General features: G+C 41.3%; 1 protein-coding gene across 2 annotated transcripts in view; it reads left to right on the top strand.

Moving 5' to 3' along the window:
* Positions 1 to 3,977: 3,977 nt before the first annotated feature.
* ZBTB44 (zinc finger and BTB domain containing 44) overlaps positions 3,978 to 25,499 on the top strand; it is a 54,898-nt gene continuing 33,376 nt past the window's right edge. The window contains exon 1 of one of the 2 annotated variants that reach the window (XM_037505643.2): positions 3,978 to 4,300. The gene's annotated coding sequence lies outside the window, so the exon portion shown is untranslated. The remainder of the gene's footprint in view (positions 4,301 to 25,499) is intronic. The other variant, XM_037505642.2, reaches the window with a different exon arrangement.

The following is a 25,499-nucleotide window of genomic DNA, read 5'->3' as shown; positions in this document are numbered from 1 at the left end:
TTGACTGTCCAATTAAATGGCCAAAGATGTGCTTTGACTGATTTATTCCCATCTTAATTATTCTCCAGGTTTTACCTTATGCAGTCAAACACACACCCCATCAGGGCCTTAAGCTCCAGCCCCTTCCTGAGCCTAGTTCTACTGATACCATTCTTTTTTTAGGGTATTAGCCTTCTTATACTTTCCCTTCTTCAAATCTCAGTGCATAACTTTATGGGTCTTAATCTGCATCTCTCTGGCTTTCTTTGCCTCTAAATTGGAACAATAAGAATGATGGTGGTGATGTAGATTAAGAGTAGAAAATTTGAAATGAAGGTGTCACAAAACTAGAAACTGGAGGTGGGGGCGGAAATGATTAAGACAGTTTTTTGTTTTTTTTTTTAAGATTTATTTATTTATGCATACAAGAGCTGGGGTACAGGCCAGAGATACGGGGGGTGAGAGGACTCACCAGAGACAGAGCGGGGAACAGAACAGGCAGATCGACCGAAGTACTCTGCTGAGGGGAGCAGCTGGCGAGTCAGGAGAGGTCTGCTGTGCCATGTGGGTTGCTCCCTGGCTGGCCGGGGTTCGAACTCATGCTGCAGAGGCTGCAAATTGCTTCGTACAATGCTTAACCCTTGCACCACCAAGTGCTTAACCCTTGCACCACCAGGGAGTCCCTGAGACAGTTTTTAAACAGGCCATAGACATGAAAATCGTTAGGTATAGACTACTATAAAAAAAGCAGATTGTGGCCTCCCTGGTGGGCAAGGGATTAAGTCTCAGCACTATGAAGCTATGGACAGCCACTGCAACATGAATTCTATCCCCGGCCAGGGGGCTAACCCACATATGGCACAGCTTACCTCTCCTGTCTCACCCACTGCTCCCCTCAGCAGTGTATTTCAGTTTCAGTAGATCAGTCTGTTCTGCTACCCCATTCTGGCTCTGGTGAATCCTCTCAACATCCCCTGCCCCTGCACCTCTAGCCTACATCCCAGCTCTTGTATGCATAAATAAATAAAATAAAATAAAATAAAAATTTTTTAAAGACTATTATAGAAAGTATAGGAGGCACAGACCAGAGGTGGGTATATGGAGACAGGGCCATTATAGAGAATCATCAATCCTTAAAAATCAACCTAGTCACATACTAGAAGTGATTAATAATAGATAACAATTCCACCAAGGAATGACTCCTTCTCCAGAAGAATACTATATTGGTAAATTTCTACGCTGGTAAATGCAGCTCTCTGCCCGCCTGTGACTATGTAGGGGCTTCTCTTTTCCTTTCTCCTTTTCCTAATAAACCTGTCCTTTTAAAATGGCGCCTTCACCTGCCCGTGTCTGTGCAAACATCTTTGTCTTCTGGGTAAACTTGCTACTGAAAGGGTAACTCTGCCGAATCTTTTTCTCAAGGTAACCCAAGGACCCCACTCTCTAAATGCAATATCTTATCAAAATGACATCATCAGAAATAAAACCTATGTATAACAGTTGTCATGAAGATTAAACATACATTTGGAAACTGCAAAAGACTATACAATAGAGGTTGCTTTCACTGCCCTTATTTTTTTTTTTTTGAAGACATGACCTTTTTTTTTTTTTTAAAGAGATTTATTTTTATTTATATAAGAGCTAGGGTACAGGCCAGAGTTGTGGGAGGGTGAGAGGATTCACCAGAGACAGAGCAGGGAGCAGAACAGGCAGATCGACCCAAGCAGCGGTCGAGATAGGAGAGGTCTGCCCCGCCATGTGGGATTCTCCCTGGCTGGCTGAGAATCAAACCAGCGCTAAGGAGGCTGCGGACAGCTTCACAGCACGGCGTTCAACCCGCTGCACCACCAGGAAGACCCTCACTGCCCTTATTTTTAAAGTAGATTTCAATTGTCAGGATTAGGGTGCTAGAGTGTTTGGCTGCTTGATTCGCAGGGAGGTGATTAATATTAAGAGGTTGCCAGGTGTCTACAAAGAAAATTCAATCTGAAATAGACCCTCCTTGTACCAAGTCTTTTGGAGCTAAGTCTTTAGTTTAAAAGCAGGAGGCTGGGAAAACAAAGATTGCAAATACACAGTACCTAAGGCACTAGGTCTGCAGACCTAGGACCCCAATCCAGCTACTCAAATGTAACAGGGTGGTCCCAAGGAAAGGGGAATTTCCAGGTTCCCTGCCCCACTCAAAGGAAGGTGGAGCTAAAGAGAAGAAGCTACAGAAGAGACTGAGGAAGGAAGGAAGCAGGATGGAGAGCCAGAAGGAGACCTGGAGGAGGCACATGGAGCCCAGAGACATGCGAAGAGACTGCACTTGCCTTTTGGTCGTGGACTGGGTGACACAGATGTGAGAGACCCGGGGGGAGGTGACAATGGCAGCTTTTCTTGATTTTGATTTTTGGTCTTTTCCTTCCAGACTTGTCTGATTGTTTCTGATCCTTTTCTGTGGGTCCCACTGGAAGGTGCTTTAGACTTGTGGCAGGCTTTGGGGACTTGCTCTGGGCCAATCCCGTTTGGGTGGACTTTTACCCACGAGGGGACGGGTAACTTTGGGTGCTTGATTTAGAAAGTATATTCTTTGCCTTTCCAGTATTGTTTCCTAATTGTATTAAAGTTCCTTTTCATTAAAGTCTCACTTGTTTTGTGTTGATGTGGCAGATGGCAGAACCTATTTAGAGCAGGCAGGCTTGCGGGGTCTGGGGTGCCCCTCTCCTTGCCCTGTAACAAAAGGACTAGCTTCCAGCTTCCCCACTAATGCACTTCCCACTGCAGTGATGAGTTCCTCCTCCCACCTCCCAGGCCCCTCACCTTGTGGGCCAGGTCTGGGTCCTGAGAGTACCCTTCCAAGCCTTGGAAACCAAGACTTAGAGTCATGGGACCTTTTAACATTTTACACAATTTTACAGTTGATCAAGAACTCTAAAACCCCTAGAGTAGTACTGCTCACCTCTGGGTGGCCCACAACCTGGCCAGGAGGCCAGGGAAGTGACAGTGTAATAAAATGAGATTTAAGGACGTTACTTCTGGGGCAGCGCTAGGTGTCCCGGTGTTGGGGCCACTAGACGGAATTGGGTATTGATTTCTCTAGTCATTACAGAACTGCATGTCCGGCTAGGTTGCCCAGGGAAATGCTGGAACCATTTTAGGGCACTAAGAGAATGCCAGAGAATGCAAAGGCAGTAGGAACAGGGGATACCCAAACGAGATTGGCTATCTGCAAAGGCAGTGGACGCCAGGTTTTCTGCACCGCCCCCCCACTTGTCTAGTGGGTTATGCCTTCACAGACCTCAGTTTCCGATTGTGAAAAATGGGCTCACTAGCAGCTAACCTCCCACACCATGAAAAGGGGTTCGGGTGTTCCGGTTTCAGCCCGCCATAGAAACCACTGGAGAAAACCTTACAGGTTCTTTCATTTTTGGTTCAAAGAAAAACATTCAAGAAGCATGAACCTAGCCCCCCCCATGCTTTTGTCAGCGTAGGCAAGGACCTAGCCGAGAGGACCACTAGAGGAAGGACACACTGGACTGTATTTATGCAGCCATTAACGTAAATCTACAAGGGTTCATACATGCAAAGCTGCAAAGCCAGCATCAAAAGCCACGGGCGTGCAAGTGGCCCACAGTTTAAGATGGGAGGACCCGGAGCCTGCTCTTCTGCGCTTGCGCACCTTGCGAGTTCCCGCCCCCGCCCCGCGCCCAAGCCCGGCCCCCTGGGCTCGCCTCGCCACGCCCACTTCCCCTCCCCTTCCCCAGCCCGGCCGCCCGCGCAGAGCATTGTGGGACACAAACAAAGTGCCCCCAAACAGGCTGGAGTGAGAGGAGCGGCAACGGCGGCGGCGCCGGCCCGCACGCGCGCGGCGGCGGCTCCCTCCCAACCTCCCCCTCCCCTCCCCTCACTCCCCTTCCCCTTCCCCACCCCGCCCCGCCGGGAAAACGCGAGCCGTCGCCGCGCTCCCCAAACCGCCGCCTGCCCTCGGCCAACCGCCCCCAACGGCCGCTCGCGCGCGGCTCCCCGGGCCCCGTCGCTCCTCCCCTCCGGCCCCTCCGAGCGCGGCGGGCGCTTCCCTCCTGCCGCCCCGCGCTCTCCCACCTCGCAGGCACGCCGCTGGGCCGCCGCCATGCCCCAGCCGCAGGCTGCCCACGGGCCTGGGCGCGGCGGCCCGAGATAGGGTCCCCTCAGCCTCCCGGGGGAGGAGAGAGGCGGCGGGCCGCGCGCTCCGCCCCCTCCCCCCGGGCTGTCGCGCCGCCGCCGCCACCTCGCCGCCTCAGCCTGGCGGGGCGGAGGAGGAGGAGCAGCAGGCCTCCGGGCCCCCCGCCGCCGCCCGCAGGTAAAGGGGGGGAGGGCGGGCGGGGGCCGCGGCCGGCCGCTCCGCGCCGCTCGTGCCTTCGGGGTGCGCCCGCCGAGGGGCTGCCGCCGCGCGTCCCCCAGCTGGGCGCTGGACGCGAGGGAAGCCTGGGCTCGGCACCCCGATCCGCCGCCGGGGAACACCCCACGGGGTCCTCGCCGGGGCATTTAATCCCTCAGGGAGGAGACGAGCCTTGGGCCCCGGCGGCTCGAGAGAAATCCCCCCCACCCCGGTCTCCCCGGGTGCTCCCCGTCATTTGCACGCCCGCTTGCCCTGCACCCGAGCCCGGAGGAGGCGGAGGTGTTACCTCTCACCTGGTGGTGTCGGGGAGCCTGAGACCATACTGTTCCCCCCCCACTCTCCACCCTGCACCCCCTACCCTGCACCCCTCGCTCCTGCTGCTTTTTCTCTGCTGGTACTGGGAAGAAAAGGATGGCACTTCTTAAAAAAAAAAAAAATCCGAGCACCTCTTTATTTTGCCTACCTGAGGATCGCTCCGTTTAAGTCAGGTTCTGCTGGCCTCACCCCGAGCCAGGGGTTACCTGCAGGGGAAGGGATAAGTGCGTTGGGACGGGAAGGAAGGAAGGAAATTGCAGCCTGCTGAGTTCTGTGAATCTTCGGGAGAATTGTGGAAGAAAGCGCGATGGTTGTGTACTTGGCTGGAACTTACAGGCGTGAAGGCAGACATTTAAATTTTTTCAGCATGCAACTAGGTTATCTGTTGAGGTTAGGGGAAAATTCCCTTTGACCGCCTTTTTCTTGTGTTTTATGTGGCTATAGAGTAAGACCAAAATCCAAGGTTTAAAATTTGATAGATGCCAATTTGGACAGGTGAAGGTTTTTATGATGTTTTTTTGACTGAAGTTTCAGTTGAATTACTGGGTGGTTGGTTTTTGTTTGTTTGTTTGTTTTTTAATCGTATTAAAATGTTCACTTTCTCCATTTCTTCAGGTTGCCCGCCAGCGCATTAGTAATATTTAACTTTACCTTAGTTTTTAATTTTGCCTCGTGTAGTTTCCTTACGGCATGTGAAAACGATTGTGTTTTAGAATGGTTACATTCCTTAATTATGAAGACCAGAAGGACTTATTTTGTATACAAAGAAACGGAAACACTGCAGGGCATTTTACATGGTATTTAATTCTCATAACCTAATGATTTAGATGTTATTACTTGAGTTTTATAGATGGGACAGAAACTTAGTAATATTAAGTAACTTGCCTTAGGCCACACAACTAGTAAGTAGTAGAGGTGAGGTTTGTACCTGGATATACTTTCCACTGTACCTCTCAGAACAGGTACCCTTTCATTAAAACTTTATTATGAAAAATTTATGTCTTGAGGAAGTTGAGAAAAACAGGATTCCACTACCCTATTCAGTGACTCATTTCTTTGCCATATTGTCACCCCCCTTTTCTCTCCTTGTGGCCTTTTTTGTGTAACCATTTGAAAGTATGTTGCCAAGATTGACATTGAAATATTTCAGCATGAATTTCCTAAAAATAAGGACATTCTCTTACCACAGCATCATCAACACCTTTCAAAATTAATCTGTATACAAATCTCAGTATTCAAAAGTCTCAGAGAAAACATTCCCCTCAGCTATTTTCAGTGAAGATTAATGCATTGCATTTGATTTATCTTTTATGCCTTTCAAAAATACCTAATTTTTTTTCCCCTGACAATTAACTAAACCATTTGTCTTGTGGAATGCTGCCACTTTCTGGACTTGTCTGTGTCTTTACAGTGTCATTTAGTTTATTCCTCTGTCCCCTTGAATTACCTGTTACTGGACGTTATAGCTGAAGAAAAGCTTGATTAGCTTAATGTAAAACTTTCTTGGGCAAGAATGTTTAATAGGTGATGCTGTGTAGTCATTGCATCATATAGGCGGTACATAATACCAGATTGTCACACCATTATGACCACTTGATTAAAGTGATGACTACCTTATCTGCTACCAAGATGTATTCTTTTTCTGGCTACCTTTTCACTTAGTGGTTTTAGCACTGATTGATGACTGTTTGTTATTTTATTGGAGATTTTCTGTGAGAAAGATTTCCTTTAACTGGGGGTAACTAAAGTTCCTCCTTTTATGCAGAGTAAATGCTTAATTTCATCCCTGTCATTGATATTTAAACAATTTAGGAAATACAGCACCTCTGGTAGCAAATGAGATTTTTTTTTCTTGTGAGGGTGGATACCACCATGAACTCACAGGTTTCATTTTACTCATTTTTTAATAATAATTAACTTCATTTTTTTTGAGTGATCAAATTGTCCCAAATTTAGACACCAGGAACTCTTTCAGGCTGCCTCCCATGTCTTTTTGACACTCTGCTTGCCTTTTAGTCTTGGAGTACTTTCTGGCATAAGATAACCCAGACTTGCCTTGTTACTTTTTCTTCACTGTAGATTTCTTTATTCACTGTTTATCCAAGGAGTCTTTGTTCTTTTACTGAAAAATAGTAATAGAAACCAAGATCTGAATGTTTGGCATAGTCATTTCTTCTGGAGTGTCACTGCTTCTGATTTCTCTCAGAAGCGAGAAGAATTTGTTGTTGTTTATTTGTTTAATCATAAGTTCATAGTAATACATCCAATTGGAATTTAGCATAGCAGACTTTTTCTTTGCTTCTGTATTTGTCTCTTTTGTCTTAAATGAAAATTGTCGTGCCTGTTAAGGTTAACATACTTGTTTTATCCTAGTACATAAAGTCATTTTAAATTTACCATACCAACACTACTACTATAAACTTCAAGTGAAGTCTAAGATTTAGCAGTTGTTTTTGTCCTGAGACTATATTACATGAAGGATGTATAATCAGTACTTAAAGTATATTAAGAAGTCTCTTGAAATACTTTATTTGGCTATGCTACCAGTTTCATATGGTCCCTGGGTTGCTTTTTTTTTATTTTAGAATTTCCTTTTTTAATTTAAATTTTATTTGTTAATATGTATAATATATATATGTTTCAAAAGTCAAAATGTTTTTAAAGAATACTTAAAAAAACCTTACACATTTGTTTTTAAAATTCTTTACTTTTGCCATAGCTTTTATTTTATATTTTTTTTAAAGTTTTTTTTTTTATGTGTTTATTATCCTCCCCCTTTCATTGCGTTGGCCAAGTTTTCTTTCTTTTTTTTTTTTTTAAGATTTATTTATTTATACAAGCACTGGGTACAGTCAGGAGCACAGGAGGGTGAGAGAATTCACCAGAGCCAGAATGGGGAACAGAGCAGGCAGACTGACGAAATACACTGCTGAGGGGAGCAGTGGGTGCGGCAGCTGCTGGGGATCGAACTGGCACTGCAGAGGCTGCGGGCAGCTTTGCAGCCCAGCGCTCAACTGCTGCGCCTCCAGGGGAGGCCCTGCCATAGCTTTTAATATCTTAATACATTCTCATATATCCTAACTGCAGAAGGATTAGCAGTGTGCAGTGTGTTATTTATTTCAAATGATATAGGAGGACTTTTAAACTTTGCTGTTAGATTCTGATCTTTCTGAAAAGAGAAAGCATTGGTTAATCTTTGGAGATGAGCATTGAAAATCATGTCTGTAAAGAAACATGGTTGACAGAAGTTTTATGAATCCATCTAACTATATACCACACAGCAAAACTAACAATACATATGCTATCAGTAAATATAAAAAGCATTTGTACATAGGACCGGTGAAGACAGCACTTCTTTTGCATTAGGCAAAATTTGATAGGAATTAAAATTATGTGTTTCTTGGGGTTTTTTTAGCAGCAGGATTTTTTTTAAGATTTATTTATTTATGCATACAAGAGCCTGGGGTACAGGCCCGAGGTATAGGGGGTGAGAGGATTCAACAGAGACAGAGTGGGGAACAGAACAGGCAGATTTACCAAAGTACACTGCTTAGGGGAGCAGCGGGCGAGCCAGAAGAGGTCTGCTGCGCCATGTGGGTTGCTCCCTGGCCAGAGATCAAACTCTGCTGTGGAGGCTGCAGGCAGCTTCATAGGCTGCCTCTTAACACCAGGGAGGACCCAATTATGTGTTTGAATGAGGTAACAGATAGGCAGTTTATCAGCCACCTATCACTTAGGTGCTAAACAGCAAAAGATGTGCCTACAGTGTGTCTTCCTCTTGTCACATGACTGCTTTTGATAGCAGAGTAAACATCTGTTTCTTTAGTGAGTGGAGTTGGGGAAATGGAGCTTCATATGCTTTGAATGCATTCACCTTCATTGTGTTGTTAATCTCAGTAAAATAGATCGCCCAAGATTATTTGAACACAAAGTTTCATGGGGGGAAAAATGCATACAAACAGTAGCATAGGTATGTGGAGTCCCATAGCAACTAGAGCCTGCTGTGGTAAGTAAGCTGAGTTCACCAATACAATGATGATGATCATTGGTAACATTTGTTGAGTCCTTTATTTATCCTAGTATCTTACTTTACAAATCAGGACACTGATCTTCAGGTTTCAGACTGAAGTCTGTCATTAGCTATACTACTGTACCTCACAAATAAATACAACGCATCATAAAGTTGAATGTTTTCAGTCACCATGAATTAAAGAAACTACATGAGCTATGTTTGTCCTGTAACAACTGGTGATTGTTTGCCAAGAGCCCATATGCTTGTCATGTCACTTACACATATTTGGTATATCAGACCTTAAGAAACTGTATTTAGATGACCATTTTAATGAGTGTTTTTAAAGTAGGTAGAGCACAAAAAAGTCAGGATGATTGGTGGATATGTTGACTTAGAAAATCACAATGGAGGGCCTCCCTGGTGGCGCAGCGGGTTGAGCTCAGCGCTGTGAAGCTGTCCATAGCCTCTGCAGCACAGGTTCGGTTCCCGGTGGGCCAGGGAGATTTCCACATGGCGTAGCAGACCACTCCTGTCTCACCTACTGCTCTCCTCATCTTGTGCTTTCAGTCTGTCTGCCTGTTCTGTTCCCCACTCTGTCTCTGGTGAATCCTCTCACCCTGCCGCACCTCTGACCTGTACCCCAGTTCTTGTTTAAATAAAAAATTTAAAAGAAAAAGAATATCACAGTGGAGGAAAGGAGAACTTGATTTTCAATTAGAGTCTAGGTGGACTTTTTTTTTTCCTTTTTTTTTTTTTAAAGATTTATTTATACAGGAACCAGGTCACAGGCCAGATGTGCAGGAGGGTGAGAGGATTCACCAGAGACGGAACGCAGGGAACAGAACAGGCAGACTGACAAAATACACTGCTGAGGGGAGCAGTGGGCGAGACAGGAGAGGTCTGCAGTGCCATGTGGCATTCTCGCCTGAGGGGACCAAACCGGATGCAGAGGCTGCAGACAGCTTCATAGCGGTGCTCAACCTGCTGTACCACCAGGGAGGCCCCCCCCCCTTTTTTTTCCCCAATAGAAAAAAATCACTAAGTAACCAAGCATTTGTTTTCTGGAGCATGTTGTAATTTTCTAACATCTCTGCAGAATAGGAAATGCATGGTTGCACTCAAGAGCATTATCTCTGGTACAGGTATACTTTGTGTGTGAGAAAGGCAAGAACTAGGAGATAAAATCAGTCATAAGGATTATCTTTTTTTTAATTGTGAAAATATGGGTCTGGTTTCTTTAGGCTACAGGTTTGGTTTCTTCAGGTAGCTGCAACAGCCTGGGGGCTAGAATGTTGGCAGGCAAAGAATGCAGGGTGCTTCACAATTATCTTACATCTTATATTCTGTTGATATCTGGTGGCTGACTTGAAAATCTCTACAGGTTATTTTCTCTGCCCAAATTTGCTAATTTTCTTGCACAGATAGATATGTGATAAAAACAAGTATAGTATGCCTTAGAACTATATATAGTTTGCCGGCAAGTTTTCTTTTTCCTGATCCTTTGGTTTCCCTATATCCCCCCTATAAGTGAGACCATCCAGTAAATTTCTTTCTTCTGATTTATTTTGCTTAGCATAATCCCTTCCAGCCACAAATGGTATCTTTTTTGATTGCTGAGTAGTATTCCATTTTGTGTGTTGTGTATACATACCACATCTAGATCCCTTTGTCTGTTTGGAGGCATTTAGGTTATTTCCATATCTTGGCTGTTGTAAATAGTGCTGCAGTAAACACAAGATTGCAGGCTTCCCTCAGAATTAGTGTTTTTGTGTTCTTCCGGGATAATCCCAGGGGTGGAATCACTGGATCCACCCCATTTTTAGTGTTTTAAGAATCTGCTACACAGCTTTCTATAGTTGCTGGACCAGTTCATATTCCCAGCGACAATGTAGGTGGGTTCCTTTTTCTCCACATCCAGTTTTTGGGTTTTTTTTTTTTTTTTTTTTTTTTAATAAGGGCCATTTCACCTGTGTGAGGTGGTATCTCTTTGTTTTGATTTGCAGTCCCCTGATTATAAATGATATTGTGGTTTTGATTTGCATTCCCCTGATTATAAATGATTTTGAAGGGGGGAGAGGGGGAGGGGGAGAGGTCAAAATGGGGAAGGGAAGAGATCAAGGGACAAGGTACTGTGGTGGTGGAAGAATTATGTTTTAGACACTTAGGTTGTTTCTGTATCTTGCCTGTTGTAAATAGTGCTGCTATAACCATGGGAGTGCAAATTTCCCTTTGATTTAGTATTTTTATATTCTTCTGGTAGATACCTAGGAGTGAAATTGCTTGACCTTATGGCAGATTCATTTTTAATCTTTTGAGAAGCCTCCATACTGTTTTTCATATGGGCTGGACCAGTCTACATTCCCACCAACAGAGTAGGAGGATTTCTTTTCTCACAACCTCACCAGCATTTGTTGTTTCTGGTCTTTTTTATTTTGGCCATTCTCACAGGTATGAGGTACCTCATTGTGGTTATGCTTTGCATTTCCCTCATGATAAGTGATGGTGAATATTTCCCTGATGATAAGTGATGGTGATAAGCCTATTAACCATCTGTATGTCTTGGGAGAAATGCCTTTATAGCTGCTCTGCCCATTTTTTGATTGGATGGTTTTCTTTTTGCTGCATTGTATGAGTTCTTTTGTAGATCTTGATAATCAGTCACTTATCAGATCAATGGTGTGCAAATATTTTCTGTCATTCAGTAGGGTAACTGTTTTAGTTGCTGTCCTTGCTGTGCACAAGATTTTTAGTTTGATATTGTCCCAGTTGTTTATATTACATTGTTTTCCTTGCTGCTGGGGTGAATCCACAAATATATCTCTGAAGCTTAGTGATGGAGTGTTATGCCTCTGTTTTCTTCTATATATTTTATGGTTTCAGGTCTCACATCCTAGTCTTCTATCACTTTTAGGTTGATTTTTGTGTTTTGTGTGAGATAGTGGTCTACTCTCATTGTTTTGCATGTGGCAGCCCAGTTTTCCCATTTATTGAAGAGGCTTTCCTCATTCCAGTATATATTTTTGCTCCTTTGCTGCAGATTAGCTGTCTATATATGTGTGGGTTTATTTTTGGGCTCTCAGTTCTGTTCCATTGATCTGTGTGTGTGCTTTTGCCCCAGTACCAGGTTGTTTTAATTATTATGGCCTTACAGTATAGTTTGAGGTTTGAAAGTATAAGACCACTCTTTTGCCTTTTTTTGTCAGCATAGGTTTGGCTCTTTGGGGTCTTTTGTGGTTCCATGTGAGTTTCAGTAAAGTTTGTTTTGTTTCTTTGAAGGATGCCATTGAAATCTTTTTTGGGATTTTTTTTTTTTTAATGCTACCACAAATTTTCAGAAGTGAAACAGATAGTACTTTATGTACCTCATAATGAGTGCTAGAAATTTATCTCCTATTAAACTAGAGCCAACATTAATTTTTCTTTGTTATTTTTAAAATTCTCTTTATTGAGGTTGGTTTACAACACTACATGATTTAGGTCTTTGTTCTTTGTATTAGAAATACTTCACCTCATTTTAGATTATAAGCTGGAAATTTTTAGAATCTTAGTTACAAGAGTTAAAATAGTGATTGTATATATGCCTTTAAAAATATAAAGAATTCTGTGACATTAGATTTACATTACACTCCTGCTTGAAGGTCACGTTAATTTCTTCACTAACATTATTAGTGCCAAGGATGACCTTAGCTAACACATTTTTTACGTAACTGATCCTGGAGTAACTCACTGATTTGTATCACCATGCTATTTCACTTTGATAACCCTGTCTTATAAGAGCGAAAATTTTTGGATGAAACTTATTAATGTCTCATTCTTAAGAACATTTTCTTGCCTCCATGTTGAATATATTTCCATTTTAGTAATTTTCTTTTATAGCTTAAAAAAACCTTAATGTTACAGATGTTTGAAATCCAGTCAGTTTTAACATTCTATATCGCTATCTTTCTACAGGTATTAAATGGTATGTATTTCTTTATTTTTAAATATATATAATAGGCTCTTTTTTTCCTTAAGATTTATTTATTTATGCATACAAGAACCGGGATACAGGCCAGAGGTACAGGGGGTGAGATGACTCACCAGAGACAGAGTGGGGAATAGAACAGGCAGAGTGAGTGAAATACACTGCTGAGGGGAGCAGTGGGAGAGGCAGGAGAGGTCTGCGCACCATGTGGATAGCTCCCTGGGTGGGGATCGAACTCATGCTGGAGTCACTGCAGAAAGCTTCATAGGTTGCATCTTAACCCCTTGTGCCACCAGGAAGGCCCTGGTATGTATTTCTTTGTGTTGAGATGATTTACTATTAAAGTGTTTTGGTTTTTTGTTGTTGTTTTTTTTTTTTTTTTTTTTGACATAGTCATCAGATTATTTTTTTGTGGTTTTGATGTCTTCAGCGTAACTGCAAACTTCTTGGGATGGCATGTTAACTAATGCTGTGTATGAGTCTTTGAATCAGACTTTGGTGGAACTCTGCCTCTGACTTCTGAAATAATTCCTTTTTTCAAATTATGTCCTCTTCTGATTTTAACCCAGTAACCAACTGATATTTATACATTCTTAGTCAGCAGGTATATTCTAAACTATCCTCTATTAAATATTTTATTTTTGTTCTCTGATAAAATTGAAACAGTCTTTAACCCAGAGAAAGAAAATAAAGTATAAGCATTTTCAACTACTTGTTTTGCTTCCACTTTATTTTTCTTTTTTACGTGTGTGTGTTCCACTTTTATTTTTCCCTCCCTTTTATGTTTTGACTACCTGAGTTTAACTTTTCCTTCGCTTTTTGCTTTTCTTCCTTTCTGCTTTGTAACTTCCATCACTGCTCATTTCCTTTTTGTGCCTTTCATTAATTTATGAGTACAGTTTTCTTTTATCTTTGGCGCCTATTACTTGTCATATAAAACTATACAAACATACTTCTAAGAGACTTTTTTTTCTATTTACATGAATCACTACCTTCTCATCTTTTTGGCCCACCTGGTATTGTTTCTTATTTTCTTTTGATTTTCTTAACTGAGTTTGCTTAGCTTTACTTTGAGAGGCAGTACAGCATAGTATTACGCGCACAAATAAATAGTCTAGGCTCACTCTTAATACTAGTGGCATAGCCTTGGGCTAGTATATTAATCTCTTTGTGCCTTGGTTTTCTTATTGAGAAAATGAAGATAGCAAGTTATAGTTCTCTTAAAAGTTTGTGTAAATGTTAAATTATTTACTATGTAAAAAGTTCTTAAAACAGTGCCAGTGCATAATGAGTTATGTAAATGTTAACTATTAACCAATGACTATATTACTAATACTTTTTAAAGTGGTCAATGCTGTTGAATTTTTTTTGGCAGTTCACTGAGATATAACTACAAATCATACGTTATCGCCACTAGTGCTTTGTCGCTCCAGTTTCATTTGGCTCCTCAGTGTCTCCATACCATCCTTCTGGATTTTTTTTTTCCTCTACATGTGTTTCATCCTTTAATTTCCTCAAAATTACACTTTACCTACTGTCTTCTTAGCAGTCTACCTCTGTCTGTAAGTTCAAAGAAAAATCAAAGCCATAACTACCAAACAAGACTGCCCATTGCTTCTCATCATCTCATTTGTAAGTTTACTGCAACCTTTTATTCCTCTTTTTTCCTATTATTGAGTCTCCTATTTAAGTCTAATTCTTTCCCTCATGCACTGAATCCAGTTCCTTTCAAACTACCCAGGAACTTTATGCTATCTGCTATCACCTGTTTTTTTGTATCTTTAACTGTTCTTTCTTCTGTGAAACTTTTCTTTCTCTTTTTCTTTTTTTTAAGATTTAGTTATTTATACAAGAACCCGGGGTACAGGCCAGCTGTGCGGGGGGGTGAGAGGACTCACCAGAGACAGAGCGGGGAACAGAACAGGCAGACTGACCAAAATACACTGCTGAGGGGAGCAGCGAGCTAGACAGGAGAGGTCTGCTGCGCCATGTGGGTTTCTCCCTGGCTGGCTGGGATCGAACTGCACGGCAGAGGCTGCGGACAGCTTCACAGTGTGGTGCTCAACCTGCTGCGCCACCAGGGAGGCCCTCTTCTGTGAAACATTTCTAACAATAAAGAATTCCCTGTATTTTTTTTACTGTACGTATATGCATGTATGCATGTGTATGTGAGTGTGTATACAGGTGCACACACATACTTGGGAGAAATAATTCTTTGTTTTCCCATTCTATAAAAATTACCAGTATCCTCCATGAGCACTTACTTCCCTTCAGCTAACCCACTTGATCTGTTAAGAACCAGATTTCAGGCCTCCCTGGTGGCGCAAGGGGTTAAGATGCAACCTATGAAGCTGTCTGCAGCGGCTGCAGCATGAGTTCAATCCCTGGCCAGCCAGGGAGCAACCCACATGGTGCAGCAGACCTCTCCTGACTGTTCTGTTCCCCACTCTGTCTCTGGTGAATCCTCTTACCCCCATACCTCTGGTCTGTACCCCAGCTCTTGTATATGCATAAATACATAAATCTTTAAAAAAAAAAACAAACCCAGATTTCTTTGGATTGGATTGTTTGTAACTAGTTTTCATTTAATCATTTCTATATACTCTTTCTCTTCATCTATTACAATATAGCATCTAATTCTATCTCTCCTAGTATGCTAGTATAAGGTTACCCATGACTTAATTTTTTTTTTATTTTAAAGATTTATTTATTTAGGCAAACAAGAACTAGGGTACAGGCCAGAGGTGCAGGGGGTGAGAGAATTCACCAGAGATGATGGGGAGCAGAACAGGCAGATCCACTGAAATACACTGCTGAGGGGAGCAGTGGGCAAGACAGGAGAGGTCTGCTGCACCGTGTGGATTGCTCCCTGGCCAGCTGGGGAATCAAACTCATGCTGTAGTGGCCAGAGATAGCTTGATAGCTCTGTCTTTACCCCTGGGCCACCAGGGAGGCCCCATGACTCAAATTTTGATAGGGATTGCACTGAATCTGTATATTGTTTTGAGTAGGATGACCATTTTGACAATGTTAATTCTTGCAGTCCATGAGCAAAGAGTATCTTTCCATTTCTTTGTGTCTTCTATTTGTTTTAACTATTTCTTGTAGTAGGTAGGTAGGTAGGTAGGTAGGTAGGTAGGTAGGTAGGTAGGTAGATAGATAGATAGATAGATAGATAGATAGATAGATAGATAGATAGATAGATAGATTCTTCACCTCCCTTGTGAGGTTTATTCCTAGCTAAGTAGGTAGATGTATTTTGTGAATGGTATTGTTTTCTTGATTTCCTCTTCCAGGTCATTCTTTATATGTAGGAAGGCAACTGATAAAATTTTGTGTATTCATTTTATAACCTACCATTTTGCTAAACTGATTTCTTTCAGCTAGTTTTCTAATAAAGTCTTTAGGATTACCTTTGTATATCATGTCATCTGCAAATAATAATTGCTTTACTTCTTTCACAGTTGGGATTCCTTTCATCTCTTTCTTTTGTCTTATTGCTCTAGTTAGGACTTACAGTACTGTGTTGAATAGTAGTAGTACATGTGGACATCCTTATCTTGTAACAGATCTTAGTTGGAAAGCTTCCAGTTTTTCACCATTGAAATGATGTTAGCTCCGGGTTTGTCATATATGGCCTTTATTTTGAAATTTATTATGTTCACATTTATCCCCAGTTTTTCAAGAGTTTTCATTATAAATGGATGTTGAATCTTACCATATGTTTTCCCAGCATCATATTGATACCATATCTTTTTACTGATGTGGTGAATAATATTGATTTTTGGATGTTGAATAACCCTCGTGTACCTAGTATAAATTCTACGTGGTCATGGTGTATAATTAGGTTGCTAAGATTTTATTGAGAAATTGTGCTCCTATGTTCATTAGGGAAATTGATCTGCAGTTTTCTTTTTTGTGTTCTCTAAGTTTTAATATTAATGTTGACTTCATAAAATACATTTGGAAGTATTCTTTCTTCAATTTTTGAAGGAGTTTGAACAGGAAAGGTATTAGCTCATCTTTGAAGGTTTGGTAGAACTCATTTCTGAAGTCATCTGGTCCTGGACTTTTGGGTTTTTTTGGGGAGATTTTGATTATTAGTGCAGTTTCCTTGTATATATAAAATAGGAAGTGGTGGTAATTTTGAAAAAATATTTTGGTTGTTTCACAGTTATGTATTCTAGGTGTCCAAAATCAGGGTTTTGGCAGGGTTGGTTCCTTCTGGGGGAAGGGAACTTTGAAAGAAGGATCAATCTGTTCTAGGTTTCTCCTTGCTCTCTGGTAGTGCTTTGGCTTGTGGCATTATAACTCCATTTTTCACATGGTATTCTCCCTGTGTGCCTTCAAGTTTCCTCTTTCCCTAAGTATATCCTAATAATCTCATTTTTACTTGATTGCTTTTGTTAGAGCCCAAATCAGGTAATATTCTCAAGTGCTGGGTGGGGGTAGCACTTTAACATATCTTTTAAAAAAAGATTTATTTGTTTGTTTGTTTATACAAGCACTGGGTACAGTCAGAAGCGCGGGAGGGTGCGAGAATTCACCAGAGCCAGAGCAGGGAGCAGAGCAGGCAGAAGGACCGAAGTACACTGCTGAGGGGAGCAGCGGGCGGCAGGAGAGGTCTGCGCCATGTGGGACCCTCCTCAGGTGGCTGGGGAGCAGCCGGGGATCGAACTGGCGCTGCAGAGGCTGCGGGCAGCCTCACAACCCAGTGCTCAACCACTGAGCCACCGGGGAGGCCCAATTTTAACATTTTTAACGTTTAAAAAATCTTTAGGGAGGAAAAAAGGCCCTTTAAATGCTAATTGACTAACACAGACCTGAACTGACTTGCTCAATGAAGAATCCAAAAGAGTGAACAAAATAAACCCTTTCTTCAGACTTTCTAGTAATAATCTTTTGACGCTAATAGCTGGTATGCCTTAAGTACTGTGGCTGAATTCTTGCAAATTGCCACATGATGGAGTGCAGAGGATGGAAATTAGAATTTTTTAGTCAGACCTGTTCAAATCCTGGTTTTATTTATGGGACTGTGGGCAAATTGATGCAATCCTCTCTTTCTTCATTTATAAGAGGATTTTAATCCTTTTCCCAAAAGTGTGAGTCCATAGTAAGATAAGGATACTTGATGTAGGAGATACTCAATGTGCATTATTGTCTTTCCTTGAGATAAATTATCATTGACTGTCAGCAATGAGAGGAAAGCCTAATGCTTTAATGGTACTGGTTTAATTGATTTATTCTTTAATTCCATGTAAATCTCAGTCCCTTTCTCAAAGCTGTGATCTAGAAAGCACTTCTTATAGTAAAATGATTAAAATCTTTGATTAAAAAATGACTAGTCAAAAAAAATGAAATGATTTGTTTTGAAAGCACTTCTTAAAGTAAAATGATTAAAATCTTTGATTAAAAAATGACTAGTCAAAAAAAATGAAATGATTTAGTTTTATAACTCAGGTACAGTAATCCGTTGGAAATTCTTCCTGAAAACTTAATAAACAGTTAAGGAAGACCCTTGAGAAATAAATCATTGTCAAATAAAGATCATATACGCTTTCATTAGTGTTCAGAGATAGTAAAGACTTATTCTCAAAAAGTACTCATGTGAATCCATTCTAAATATGGCTTGTTTCATGGGAAAATATAGATATTTGTTTTTGCTTAGATTGTCGACAGAGTGGCAAGTTTTCCTGGAACAAAGTTTAAGAAAATTAATAATGAAAAAACATCTTAATTTTCACCTAATAATTTCCTGTGTAATTTAGCTCTTCCATTTGTAAATCAGCCTTATTAACAGGTTTTCTATAAAATGTTTGCATGTTGCATTTATGTTAAACTCTAATAATATTACATATTTTGTAATTTTATTCATTCAAATTTTACTCATATTTGCAATTGTACTTTTGTTAGTAATGTGCTTGTGTAACAGGGTGGTCCCAGGAAAGGGGGAGGTTCCCTGCCCCACCCAAGGGAGGGTGGAGCTGAGCAGGAAGAGGAGAAGCTGCAGAGGAGACTGAGGAAGGAAGCAGGATGGAGCCAGGAGACCTGGAGGAGGCGCATGGAACCTAGAGACACGTGAAGAAACTGCGCTTGACTTTTGGTCGTGGACTGGGTGACACAGATGTGGGTGAGACCCATGGGGAGGTGACAATGGCAGTTTTTATCTTGATGTTGATTTTGCTCTTTTCCTTCCGGGCTTGTCTGGTTATTTCTGACCCTTTGCTGTGGGTCCCCACTGGAAGGTGCTTTAGACTTGTGACAGGCTTTGGGGCCTTGCTCTGGGCCAATCCCATTTGGATGGACTTTTACCCACGAGGGGACGAGTAACTTTGGGTGCTTCATTTAGAAACTAGACTCTTTGCCTTACCTGTATTGTTTCCTAGTTTTATTAAAGTTCCTTCCCATTAAAGTCTTATATGTTTTGTGTTGATGCGGCGGATGGCAGAACCCATTTAGAATAGGCAGGTTTGCGGGGTTTGGGCTGACCCTTTCCCTGTCCTATAACACTTGAACATAAAATAATGGGCTTGTTAAAAAAAATAAGCACTATAAACCACAAAGATTTATTCAACATTGTTAAGTGCTCTCTCTGTTAAGCAGTTATATAATACTGTTGTAGAGCAACCCCGATACAAAACGGGGTGCCTGACTGTGGGTCCTCACCCGCGCGCTTAAAAGGACTTATCAATGCTCTACTGCAGGCACACGTGAAAGGTTAATAAAAGGTTTATTTACAAAGGGAAGGGGAAATGAGGAAATGTACAGCTCTGGGAGAAAAGTGGGAGACAAAGTTTTAAATGAGTCCTACCCGATCCGCCGATCAGGAATCCCAAAATGGCGCTCTGAGAGCTGGCCGCCAGCCAGGAGCGGTGAAGCCAGGAGGCGAGCGATCACGAGCCAGAGAGCCCAAGGCCCATGTGTTTGGTTTTTTATATCCAACCTGGCTGCCCAACTCCACCCTCAGGTCCCAGCCACCCTCCCTTGGTGGTGATGGGATTTGTCTTTCCCAGAGTCTTGATGGCTTTAGTCTGGAGTGGGGGTGGAGTCCACAAAGCCTGTATGGGATTAACTCAGGACATCACTTCCCCCTAACAATACAGACAAGCTCAGCCTTTTCTCTCAAGTACCATATGGATCTATATAGGAGAGCAGTAATTGGTCACATTTTATACATAAAATAAACCACTGAGTGATAGAGCATTGATCTTTTTGTGGCCAGAACAATATGACTATTTGGGAATCATTGTATTATCTGTCATAAGTGATATTATTAGTAAGAACGTAAGACATGTAAATGTTGTAAAAACCAAACTGATTTAAGAATCTCTTCGAGTGTGGGCCTCCTTGGTGGTGCAAGGGGTTAAGTCTGCACTATGAAGCTGTCGGCAACCACCACTGCATCCTGAGTTCATCCCTGGCCAGGGAGCTGACCCTCATGGCCCAACAGACAGACCTCTCCTGTCTCACCCGCTGCTCCCCTCAGCAGTGTATTTCAGTCAGTCTGCCTTTTCTGCTCTCCACTCTGTCTCTGGTGAATCCTTTCACCACCCCTACTCCTCTTCCCCCACTACCCCCCTGCATCTCTGGCCTGTACCCCAGTTCTTGTATGCATAAATAAATCTTTTTTTTTTAATCTTTAAAAAAAAAAGAAGATTCTCTCTTTGTGTGTCTCCACATGAAGAGTACATTTGTGAGAAGTGGTAATTGATTCAGTTGGACTTGTTGAAGTACCCATGAGATGTCTATATGTGAATACTCATTTTGTTTATCAGAAAACCTTGAATTACGTGGCTTCCGTGCTGTGGACATTCATTTCAAACTAAAGCAAACAAGAAATCCTTTGCTAAAGCACCTTCAGATTTGGTTATTCAGCAATTCAGTGACATCATCTAGGACCTGCCTTATCAACTTTTTGTTTTGCCATCCTTAGGCTAACACTCATTATCATTCAAAGAGCCCATCCTCATGCATCACACCCTCACACCAATTCTAGGCCTTAAGTCTTGAAATGAAAGCACACCTAGCTTTTGTTTTGTGTGCCTTTTTATTTTTTTTTAATCAATAGAGATATACCTAACTCTAACCCCTGAAATTACCTAGCAGGTTATTTTTCTCTTGTCCAGATAAAAATCCTAAGCATTTTGACTGTCTTTTACGTAAATAGACTTATTAAATCTACACTCCAAATGTATTGAGGTAGATAGCTGCCCCTCCCTCAACTGAATGCACTTACTCTCTAGACACTCCTTTACGATTATATTAAGGGGCAGGTAGATTTTAACTGTTCTTTGATGTGTTAATTTGATAAGAACCTTGAAGATAATAGAACCTGTCTTTTTCTGACTTGGATTAGAAATTTAGATAAGCAGCAGTTCATTCACCTTACTTAGCCTTCTTTAAGTTCTTGTCTACAAATTCCTAGCCATCTCTCCTGATTTAAAATTAAATATTAAAACAATGGTTAATGTGGTGTGGGGACTCTTCTGAGAATTCCAGAACCTTTCAGAGGGTCCAGAACCTTTATAGCTTCCCAACTTTAGTAAGATATTACTTGTCATTTCCATTCTTTCTGTCCCGATGCATCCACAGTGGAGTTTTCTAGAGTCTACTTGAAATGTGATAGTACAATATAGACCTGAATGCAGATGTAGATGTGAGAATTCAGCTGACTTAATAAATCTGACTAAAAGATTTGCAGAGACCAGTGCCACTTCTGCTTCCTTTTTAGTCTGAGAAAATAGTTTTTTGAAAAACTGTGGATGGGCCTCCCGGGTGGCGCAGCGGTTGAGCGCTGGGTAGTGAAGCTGCCCGCAGCCTCTGCAGCGCCAGTTCAATCCCCGGCTGCTCCCCAGCCACCTGAGGAGGGTCCCACATGGCGCGCATACCTCTCCTGCCGCCTGCTGCTCCCCTCAGCAGTGTACTTCGGTCCTTCTGCCTGCTCTGCTCCCTGCTCTGGCTCTGGTGATTCTCTCACCCTCCCGCGCTTCTGACTGTACCCAGAGGTTGTATAAATAAATAAATAAATCTTTAAAAAAAAAAAAAAGGAAAAACTCTGGTATATATAATAGACTTAATTTTATTATTTTTTGATATATTTTTACATCATTTTTCATTTTTGTACAATGTATGCATTTTCATCTTGGTTATACTCCCCATACAATTCCCACCACCCTTGTTTGGATCCTACTCCCTTCTTCCCCCCCTGTAGTGTGTCTCTGGTTTATAGTTGCTTGTTGATTTTGATTTTTACTTTATTATAACTAGTTTTTTTCCTGATCCCTTATTTAGGTCTTCTAAATTCCCGCTATGAGTGAGACTATCCAGTATTTTTCTTTTTCTTTCTGGCTTAGTTCACTGAGCATGAGCCCTTCCAACTCCATCCATGTGGCTGCAAACTGCATGAGTTTATCTTTTTTGATTGCTGAGTAATATTCCATTGTGTATATGTACCACATCTTGATCCAGTCATCTATTTTTGGGCATTGGGGTTGTTTGTAAATAGTGCTGCTATAAACACAGGGCTGCAGGTGCCCTTTTGAATTAATGTTTTTGTGTCCTTTGGGTAAATACCTAGAAGTGGAATTGCTGGATTATATGGAAGCTTCATCTTTAGCAGACTGAGGAACAGCTCTCCTTAGTGGTTGGACCAGTTTGCACTCTCACCAGCAGTGCAAGAGAGTTCCTTTTTCTCCATGTCCTCGCCAACATTTGTTGTTGCTGTTTTTTTGTTTTAATATTTGCCATTCTCACTGGTGTAAGGTAGTATCTCATTGTAGTTTTGATTTGCATTTCCCTGATTACAAGTGATGTTGACCATTTTTTCATGCCTGTTGGCCATTTGCATTTCCTCTTTGGAGAAGTTTCTTTTTAACTCTTCTGCCCATTTTGTGACTGGGTTATTTACTTTGTTTTTGTTGAGTTTCCTCAGCTCTTTGTAGATTTTTGTGATCAGTCCTTTATCATTAATGTAGTATGCAAAAATTTTCTCCCAATTGGTGGGTTGTCTCTTTGTTTTGGTTACTGTGTCTTTTGCTGTACAGAGCTCTTTAATTTGATAGAATAGGCTTATTTTTAAATGAATTAACTTTTTAAGTTTTTATTTACAGTATAGTAAATATTAGAAGGTAATGGTTCACATAAACCAAAGCTCTTTAGAATTCTCAATAAAATTTAAGATTATAATGAAGTCTTGATATTCAAGAGTTTGAAATCTCAGTTTTTCAATTTCTCCAGTCATTTCTTCCATCCCTTACTGGTTATTATCAGTTATCAAGTAGATACAGAATCTTCATATATTGCAGAATTTGTTACAGAAATCATTCTGAATACTTGACAGTGTGTTGTTTTTTTTTTTTTAAAGATTTATTTATTTATACAAGAATTGGGGTACAGGTCAGAGGCGCGGGAGGGTGAGAGAATTCACCAAAGAGAGCAGGGAGCAGAACAGGAAGATGGACCAAAGACAGAGCAGCGGGCAAGAAAGGAGAGGTTTGCTGCACCATGAGGGAATGTCCCTGGCTGGCCGGGAATCGAACCTGCGCTGCGAAGGCTACGTAGCTTCACAGCACAGCACTCAACCCGCTGTGCCACTGGGGAGGCCCAATGGCGTGTTTCATTCATGGGAACAGAAAGCTATCTCTTTATTTTAATATGTTGAGCTCTGCATTTTATTTCCACCATAAACATAACTTAATTAACACTTCCATCATTCTTTTTTTTTTTTTTTTTAAGGATTTATTTATTTATTTATTTATTTATACAAACATTGGGTACAGTCAGAAGCGTGGGAGGGCGAAAGAATTCGCCAGAGCCAGAGTGGGGAGCAGAACAGGCAGAAGGACGAAAGTACACTTCTGAGGGGAGCAGCTGGCGTGGCAGGAGAGGTCTGTGCACCCTGTGGGACCCTCGCCAGTGGCCAGGGATCGGACCGGCGCTGCAGAGACTGTAGGAAGCTTCGCAGCACAGCGCTCAACCGCTGTACCACCAGGGGAGGCCCTCACTTTCATCATTCTTAAGTTTTCATGTTTATTGACCATACTGGATTTAATAATATTCATAACTACCTCAAAATTAAGCACAGAGGGAGCAAAGTATAGAAAGACTAGAAGCAAAGACTAGAAAGCAAAGACTTGAATGATCATCTAAGTCTATTATCATCATCTGTTGGTGTAGTGGGAAAAGTTAACCCACCCTTCCTCTGGAGAATGACTGGTTTAGCAATAAACATGCATAAAAGTATGGGAGGATACACACACACACACACATATCTATCTATCTATCTATCTATCTATCTATCTATCTATCTATCTATCTATCTATCTTTCTATGCCTATGAATGGAGAGTAGCTGGGGGAAGATTTCCAGGTTTTGATAGGTGGTGGGGGGTGAGAGGTGGTCACTTGAGTACTAGATTTTAAGCTCTAGGTGAGGAGGCAATTGAAAAGATTCAGATTTAGAACTTCTGCAGTGGAGTATTAGTTGAGGAGAAATAATTTGTTCAGTTTCAGATAGTGAATTTGAAAAATGGCAAATTCATTCAAATGAAATTATCTAGCACTTTTAAATGCTAGGCCCAGAACTGAAGGATGATGGGATTAGATTGTAGTCTGTTATTTGTGCAATAGCATGTCTAAGACAGTGTACATACCTTAATTAAAGGTGAGAGAATCACAGAGTGAGCACATATTGTTGGAAAATGGCACCTAAGACTTTCTACACAGTGTTGCCACAAACCTTCAACTTGTAAAAACTGGATATCTTTAAAGCACAATTTAAAAAGTATCACTGTATAGGGGAGGGAAGAACACAAGGAACTATGGTGATGGTGCACAGGTAAATTGGTGGAATTGGTGGTGGGAATTTTACAGGAACTACACATTAGAGGAGAAAGCATATGTTATATAAAAATGAAGACTGTAAAATATATATTTTTAAAAAGTATATATATATATATATATATACACACACACACACATACAGTGTTAAGCAGCCTTTTAAAAGGAAGAAAATTCTGATATATGGCACAATGTAGATGAACTTTGAAGACATACTAAGTGAAGTAAGCCAGTCACAAAAGGACAAATATTGGGTGATTACTACACTTACGTGAGGTAGTCATATTCATAGACGTAGGAAGGTAGTTATCAGGGCTTTGGCATGGAGAGAGGAATGAGGAGTTACTGTTTAATGGATACTGAGTTTCAGAGTGGTAATGATTTAAAAGATCTCTAGATGGTTGGTGGTGATGATTGCATAACAATGTAAATACACTTACTGCCGCTGAACTGTAGACTTAAAAATGGTTGAAATGGTAAATTTTATGTTATATATATTTTTGTGCCACAATAAAACAAAGTCTTATTTTTAAGTAAATAACTTGGATGATACTCAGGCATTTCAGTTTCTAAGACTTCTAAAGAAAATTTTTAAATAAAGTGATGTGGACTTATTACAAATATTGCTTTTTGATATACTACCTGAAATGTTGCTACTGCAACTGAAGAACTGAACTTTCAGTTTTGCTTTAATTTAAAATAACCACAGGGGCCTCCCTAGTGGCACAAGGGGTTACATCTCAAGCCACTATCAAGCTGTTGCCAGCCACTGCATGAGTTCCATCCCGGACCAGGAAGCTAACTCATATGGCACAGCACACCTCTCCTGTCTTGTCCCTCAGTGTATTTTCGCCTGTTTTGCTCCCTACTGTCTCTGGTGAATCCTCACACCCCCTGCTCTGCACCTCTGGCCTACACCCCAGTTCTTATATGCATAAATAAGTAAGAAATCTTTAAAAAAAATTTAAAATAACCACATTGACTAGTAGCTTCATTAAGTTATAGTTCTATATTTTCTTTATTCTTTTACTT

The sequence above is a fragment of the Talpa occidentalis genome, unplaced genomic scaffold (genome assembly GCF_014898055.3).
Source record: "Talpa occidentalis isolate TD23 unplaced genomic scaffold, MPIMG_talOcc4v2.1 talOcc4.12, whole genome shotgun sequence".
Lineage (NCBI taxonomy): Eukaryota > Metazoa > Chordata > Mammalia > Eulipotyphla > Talpidae > Talpa > Talpa occidentalis.
Note: the sequence above shows the minus strand (reverse complement) of the source record. Positions and strands in the feature narration are given on the sequence as shown.